This window comes from Pristis pectinata, chromosome 4 (assembly GCF_009764475.1).
Source record: "Pristis pectinata isolate sPriPec2 chromosome 4, sPriPec2.1.pri, whole genome shotgun sequence".
In the NCBI taxonomy this organism is placed as follows: domain Eukaryota; kingdom Metazoa; phylum Chordata; class Chondrichthyes; order Rhinopristiformes; family Pristidae; genus Pristis; species Pristis pectinata.
Genome location: NC_067408.1, coordinates 79,998,824 through 80,006,831, shown reverse-complemented (window position 1 = coordinate 80,006,831; position 8,008 = coordinate 79,998,824). Strand labels below are relative to the sequence as shown.

Here is an 8,008-nt window from a genome sequence, read left to right as displayed (position 1 = left end):
AACGTTAAGTCTAACTCTGAGACAGCCTGCCTTGTGAAGTGAAGAATGGCCGGGAGTTCTCCGCTCATTTATCCAAGTGCACGTCAGAAGAGTGCATAAGCACAGGTCCAGCGATAATAGCGAATGTCAAAACAATGTCTCGGCATCATAGCGTTTGTATTTGCTGTGAACATATTTGCCTTCCCTAAAATCATAAAACCCAATGGAAAATTGTTCAACCTCGCTCTTTAGTTCTTCTTGGATTACATAAATGGAATAAGGAAGGACTTGGATCCGTGTGAATTATTGTTTAAGCATATTGTAATGTTTTTAAACATTTATTAGCAAATGTTAACCTCTGGCGAGATTTATTAGCCCGTAGAAGAGCAATTAGCATTGTGACTGCATGAATATATTTAAAAAACTAAACTACAAAGTCCTTAAATCACGTAAATAAATACAACTTCACATCGACAGTTTGTGTGAAATCTCGGGAGCACTGCCGGTTCTTCCCCCACCGACTACACCAAGTACTTCACACACAAAAAAATTAAGAACTGCTACGGGTTCGACCAAGCTGCTTCATTCTTTTTCGGTGAGTGAGTTCTCCTTAAATCATTCGATCGACCCACAACTCAAGTTGCTCCAGCGTTCCCAAACTCCGAGAATGGTCTTCGCTTTGTCCAACTTCACAGCTCTAATTCCATTGATAGTTGAGAAGTGCCGCAGTCGTTCAGCCCACTGCCTTCATGTACAGCATCCTGAAATAACTGGGGATATAAATGGGGTTGAGAGGGAATAATAAATCAGTCATGTTTGAATGGCGGAGCAGACTGGATGGGCTGAATGGCCTGATTCTGCTCTGAAGTCTGACGGTCAAATAAAGCTCCCCATCGTGTAATTTAAATTACGACAATTTTCATAATTTTAATTTCATTAAAAAAAACAAATTCTCTAAACGGCCCCTTGAGATGGACTGGCTATATTTTAATCTCTTGTTATCCCTCTTCCTATGTCAACCCACCTCCCCCATCCAATACCCAATGCAAAAACAACACACACAGACAAGTTACAGCATATTTATTCCATGTGTGCGAGCAACACACAGGTCCTACTGGTAACGTGGTGCCGTCGGCTCTCTGCAGATACGAGTTACTTCTCTGCCTGGCATTTTCCCCAGAGTAACCATGCGCTGATTTCATGCTAAATTCCACTTGTCTCTCAGTTAATTGTGCAGATCTCATGAAAGGGGTTGATACGAAACCAAATTTCCCACCTAGAATGATGAAGAGTCTGTGGATTTTCTTTTCGATATCCCACACTTGGCAACATACCGATATTGCGTTCCTTCCAAACACCCGTGAATCCGCGCCCGACAATGATTCCCATGTCCCGCAAAAAAAACACACTAGTCTTGCAGGCAGCGATTCCTTAAATCACAGAACAATCCACCCCATACGTTGCGTTAGTATCATAAACCTAACAATTTGAGTCATTATTACCTTGTTTGCTTAATTAGCTCTGCCTTGGAAAAGGGTGCTGACTAAAAGGTCATTAGACTGACTGGAAAAGCCTGCTCCGAGTTATAAGACTCACTTACATTTTACATTTCCCTGCAGATTAAACTTGATCAAAAGTGAAATTAAAAGGACGCGACTGTGCGCGGTTAATTTCAGCTGGAAAGGTCACCAGGCACGGACTGTAATCCCCGCCGTTTATTTGCTGCCGGCACCTAAAATCCGAGTATTTTTAATTGGCTCATTGCCCATATTGTTGGCAGCCCCACTTTGTTAAACAGGAAAAAAGATACAAATAATCACTAGGGCTCAATTACCGATTAATTTATTCGCATGGTTACAGGTGCACCGTGTCATGAAATAAAATGACAGGTTTAGTTTGTCAGAGAATGCCACATCAACTAATATTTTAATATCACCTCCCTAGCGTGTCGGTTTAGCCTTCGCCTGGTGAATTATGAATATGAAAATAGGCAATAGTATCCTCCCTATATACGATATAAAATGCACGTAGATGAAGCTGGCGTCGTTTGCACAGAACATTGGCTGCAGCCTCCCTCACATTTACCTCCCGTAATGAGTGGCAGGTTTTGACGACTCCCTCTCTCTTCACAGACTGCGCCTCTGTGGCAGAGTCTGTAAACAGAACGGATTTCCCTACTGAGAGCCCTTTCATCTCGTGAATGCCACTTCATCGAAATTCTGATCGCATTTATTTTCGGTCTATAGCGGCCTCTTGGCTCATCTACAGCAGCGAGGAAACTTTTCCGAGGGACTTCACGCTGTGGCGACCCCGTTGTATCTGGGGAGGGTGGGCAGATATGTGGACAGGAGTGGTTATTTAAAATGTGTTGAAAGCAAACCTAGTTAAAGAATTAAGAGTGCATGTATTATCTGGTGAAAAGCCTCTCCATTCAAGGCTCGGTGAGATTCACCCGACGAGTCTTCAGTTTATTGCAGCTGTACTGAACGGTGCTCGGCGTCATTGGCCTCCGGAACCTCCAATGGGCGGCAGTCAGTGTGCAGTCGCTGGAAGCGTTTTGTCATTTAGCCGGAGTTCTGTACGGGGACCTTTTTAAAATGTAGGATTTTTTCTTTTGCACTCTGCAGCTCAGAAAGATATTGGTGATTAATCAACGATTGCACATCTGGCAGCGGCTGTCCGTTCCATTGAAAATTAGGATTTTTTGAACAGCGACGGGTGCAAGGACCTGGGAGACACTGTTGCACCGCGGGAGCACGGTGCATTCTCGCTGTAGTGGGAGCGGAAAATACGGAATCTGCTTTTGCAGCGTACATGTGCATATACATATTTTATTCGCTTCCTTTTTCGTGCTTCTGGAACGTGCAGTCGTATCATGGGATGGTCGAAAAGGAGAATGCACCTTCCCTTCTGCCGTCGCGACGCCCTGTCATAGAGCTTGCGGACTTGTCTCTGTAAGTCTGTCACTGTCTCGCAGTCCATCTCTTCCCAACACTTGGGTCGCGCTTACTGCGACTAAACTGGGCACTTCCAGGACAAATACGCCTGTGATTTCGAGAGGGGAAAGGCAAGTGCCTGTGGAAGTATCTGCCTGCGATGAATGTGGCCCGTTTGTGAAGGGGCTTCTCGGTATTTTAAAGAGCGAGGTTGGAGGAGAGGCGCTGGAATGATCAAAGGTATCATTTACTGACATCGGGACCGGCGCATCATTTCACCAGGCTCTTTGGTAAGACTACTTCACACCTTTTGCATAAAGTCCTGCATATTTTACCGTACACGTACCCACCCAGTGGCCAGCGTTTAGACTACCTGACTATAACGCAGTTGCCCCGACCCGACTCACTGTAAGTTACTGCAGACATTGTGCTATATGTGTTGCCTATGGCCAGAGCTTGCTTTTTGTTAAGATTGTCGTAAAGTTTGCAGTGGACGGGTGAACGTGGCTGTATATGTGTTAGTTGTCATTAAATTTTATGATATTACGCCATATTTTCAGAAACGTACCCACTTTGAAATACAATGCGGATTTTTGGTACACTATACGAATTAGACACAAAAAAAATCACTGAACGACCACCCCCTTACTACCAGCCGTTCCGTCAAATGTCTCTCTCAGTAATGTGAATTATACACATTATTCACCATTGCCTCGATTCAAAGCCACTCGTGGTTGAGGTTTCTGCTGTGATGGGCGCGAATGCCCTGTCGAATATTTTTTTTGTTAAACGTGTAGCCATAAAGAGTTCTAACGTCCGAATCCACAGTGCTCAGCAAGGCAACAAATCAATATAGTTTCTGGATTGAGGGGTTTCTCTTCAAAGACCTTGTATCTCTTTCGTGGGGGGAAAAGCCTTATTCGTCAAGTAAAGCGGTACACCGTTGTAAAGGGAATTTAAATTTGAGCTCATCTGCAGGGCATGTGGAAGAAATTTAAAAGACAAAGAGATACGGGGCCAATGTATGGCAATGCACTTCACGAATTATTTTTGGCATTGGATTTGAAACTGCAGTAAGTCTACTGGCAGATTACTTAAAGATGGACTCCCCGCACTACAATACAATTTAATAATTGGCTAAACTTTCACTTCAACCAGACACCATCTCCAAACTTCCCCAGACGAGGTATTTTATGCCATTAAATATCTGGGCTTCATTTTCCCAAAACGGTGACGAAGCTTTTTCCATACACATTGTAAGTTTCTCGACAACGATTTCCAACAGATTCTCCCTTTTAATTACGAGCTCAGAAACAAATTGAAGAAATCGACACAGCCTTTGAACAGCAGGGGTTGATAGCGGACAGTCCCTACTTTGACGACAATTAAAGCTTTGAATGAGAACGAACTGATATTTTTCAGAAATTGTCATCAAAATTTTGGGCGTTTAATGCGGGCAAGTGGTATAGTGGGGAAAACTTTTCCATTCACACAGGACAGCGACACAGGAGTTCTTGGATGAGTTCACTTTCGATTGCCCCCATTTGGTAATATGTGAACAAACTGTTTTTTTCGGCTAAATTGAGAGACCCTTTCCAGCCGTGCCCACTGCTTGTTTGCAGCGAGCTCTCCAACCAACCCAACAGCAACTACTTGGAAAGCAGCTGGGAGGGTCGAGCACCACTACTCGGCTTCCTCCTGCAGTTCACCGCGGCTGATTCCGACCTGCCCCGGTGAGGCGTCTGGTTAATTACTCGCAATACACAGCTTGGGCATTAATGTGGTTTCGCCGGCGTGGGCACTGCTTCAGGGAAGGGGCGGAGAACACTTTCTAAAGAGGCAAAGGTGTAGTGAACTATTCCGGGAATAGAAGCGCGTTTTATGACCGTGCTGGGAAGGGAAGGATGGATGGTGGGGTCGGGAATATACGGCGCCGTTTATTTCTGTTTCCGTGGCTTTTTTTTCGAAAGCAACTAGTCGGGGCAGTTCAAGAGGCTTTGGGTTAAGTAGATTTTTCCAGTTTTTTTTGCTCCCATGGATTGACAAGGCTTGGGTTTCGGGGATTGGAAGTCCAGAGAACTTTTTCCATTGCTGTTGCTGGGACCTGATTCCAGAAACTTGCGGCACCGGGAATGCAGCGGTAAATCCCCCGGCTCCGGTGTTCTCTCCCTGGTCACAGGAGGGAGAGCCCCGTCGGTCTCCGCAACCTCAGCGCCGAGGAAGGATCCCCCGTTACCTTTTCCTTTTTGGATGCAGTCTCCGAGCAAAGGAAAACGCCCCCCCCCCCCCCCCCCCCCCCGCTTCCGTGTCTGGAATAAGATTCACCATCTATCCTGTGTGGTGGGCGGTTTATAGTTAGCGATCTTTTTTGCATTCAATTAAGAATTGGGTTTTTGTTAGAAGTCATTGCGAGGCAAATAGGGGGCGCTCCAATTCTGTGAAGGCGTTGAATTGGAAACATCCTCCGGAATGCGGCTCCGTCCGACCTTTTTACCCCCCTCTGCCCTTGCACGGTTCTTTTTGCCACCTGGGGCAACTTTCTCGACTCGCGTCTGCCCCCTGAACAAAAGCCACATTGTTCAACGTCCGCCAGCACTGCAAGGATTGGAACAAATGCACAGCAGCTTGAGCAGCATCTGTGGAGAGAATTAGTTTCAGCTCTGTGACCATAACACTCTCTCTATCTAAAGTTATTTGACAATGAGTATTTTAAATGTTATGTGCTTTAACTTCAGTTTGTCAGCATCTGCAGTATTCTGCTGCCAGTGGGGTTGTCTGGAGGGATTAGATTCTAAACAGACAGAGGCCTTGAATGCTGGCATTCAGATATAAACTGGAAATGAAGCAGAGATGCAGCTTGTCTTGGCTTTTATTTATTGGGTCAAACTTGTGTTGTGGTTCAGAATTGCCCTCTTGTTACCTGGTGGAAACAGAGGCCTAGATTGTGTTGGCTGTTGATCCATAAGAAAGTTGCTCACATGAATCCACTGATCTAGTTATGGGTTTTGCCTCTGTTTGATGTTATCTATTGGTTTTTGGGAATCTGTGGCATTGATCAACAGTCGGGTCATCCACCCAAATGGTTGGAATTATTCAGCAGATCAGGTAGAAGACAGCTGACATTTAATTTCCATCTATTCCTTATGACATAGAAAGAGGCTATTTAGTCCACTGAGTCTGTGTCATCTCACAGAGCAATCTCATCACCAAGCTCATTTTCTCTTTATCCTATTCTCTCCACATCCCCATTGATTTTTTTACCCCCCTCTTCCCCCCCCCCTCCACTCGGGGCAATTTGCAGTGGGTACATAACCCACCAAACCCCACTTACCTGGGATGTGAGTGGAAACTGTAGCACTTGGGAAATTCAGTCACGCAGAGAACATGCAAACTCCACAAATAGCACTGGCAGTCAGGTTTGAACCTGGGTGACTCGAGCTGTGAGGCAGTGGCTCTACCAGCTGCAGATGAAGGGTGATGGCTTTGCTCAGAACATCTTTAAAGGCTCCCCCACAGCACACGGAACAAAACATGACATTTTAAAGAGTACTTTACAGACGGAATAGCCTGTTAATGTCTGAAATTTTCATCCATTCTGTTTCCTTGGAAGAAAGCACATCCTATGGAGGAGTACGGAATCACTGTCAGCACCTTCTGGAATTCTGCATGTGATTGTCTAAAAGATGTGCAGCCTGTTTAGTTACAATGACGTACAGTCTATATTTCACCATTCCAACTGCAAAAACCTAAAGCATAAAATATTATGGCAAGTACCAGAATGAACCAGTCAATATTAAAAATAGGCATTAATATCATTGCTTTAATGGAGTATAGCTGCCAATATAAAATGTTTATCAACAAATTGCTACCATATAATGCCTTTAAGGTTCACCGTAAATCAGTTGCACACAGACAGCACTGTAACTGGAAATGTGTACAACCTGTTAGCATTCAACATTTTTAAACTGACAACTAGCCTGTTGTCAGCAGTGTACAGCCATTTAGATTGCTGGTGGCAGATACATTTCAAGTTTTTGTTTAACATTTTAGATTCTAAACTCTCATCACTACCATGATGATTTGTGGAATGGGTTCACCTAATGTGACATTTAGCTTTTAAAATATAAAATGTGCTTTACCCTACAAATTTGACCTCTTCAGATTACTCGTGTGATCAGTTGCTCTCTAATGTTAAGGTGACACAATATTGTGTAAACAAAGAGTAGCATCAATTGTGAAGTTTAAAAAAAGGCAATGCTAGTTATATGCAAGAGTAATTCAGTATCAAGAATGACATTGTTTTCTTAGTGTGTAAATCATTAGAATTTGTAACAGCTTTTTCTCTTATACTACAGAACTTGTATATTTACTGCATTTAAAGTTGAGATTTCTTTTGCACTCAAGCAAATTATGGAGATTTTCAGTTGAATCAGAACAAAATGAAAGATGAGAATATTTTTTGTTAAATTTAGAGGCAACTGACTTTTAGTAATCTGAATATAATTGAACCTTCTGAAACTTTCTTTAACTTTGTAAAGAGGTGCAAGTTGTATTAAAACAAAAAAAAATGATGTGTGAAATTTCCAGCAGAATGTTGCAACAAAGCCATTTATCTAATTTGTGTTGACATTTCAATAATATTATGTTAGTGAATAAACTGAAATAATGGCTGGTTCCATGCCTGAAAATGCTGTCATTTGCTAATGAGTAGAAATGATGATTGAGGATGCTGCCAAAGAAGTTAAGTCCAATGGGGTATTTCCATGAGTGAAAGAACATGGAGATTGAAAGCAAAAAAAAAACACAATTAGATGTCTGGGTTTATTTAATCATTTGGGCAGATTTTTTGAATAAATGGTTTATGAAACAATGTTTTGGGGAATTTAAGGGAATCATGGGATATTGGTAGAAGGCAAGATGACACGTAATATGTCAGCCATTACCAAATGAGTAGTGGAACAGCTGACAGAACTGGCATTATATTAGTAGAATTCAAGGTATGTAATTTGTTTTTAAGGCAAAATGCAATGATAATTTAAGAATCAGATAGAAAACATGGAGAATTACATTAAAGTTGGTTGAATACATTTAGA

At 42.9% G+C, this 8,008-nt stretch overlaps 1 protein-coding gene across 5 annotated transcripts in view; it reads left to right on the top strand.

Annotated features, from left to right (window-relative positions):
- Positions 1-2,053: 2,053 nt before the first annotated feature.
- Positions 2,054-8,008, top strand: part of il1rapl1b (interleukin 1 receptor accessory protein-like 1b) — a 1,038,953-nt gene continuing 1,032,998 nt past the window's right edge. For 3 of the 5 annotated variants that reach the window (XM_052015176.1, XM_052015172.1, XM_052015173.1), the window contains exon 1: positions 2,054-3,205. The gene's annotated coding sequence lies outside the window, so the exon portion shown is untranslated. Of the gene's footprint in view, positions 3,206-4,477; positions 4,649-4,732; positions 4,761-8,008 lie in introns of those variants that run through there. The other 2 variants (XM_052015175.1, XM_052015174.1) reach the window with 2 other exon arrangements.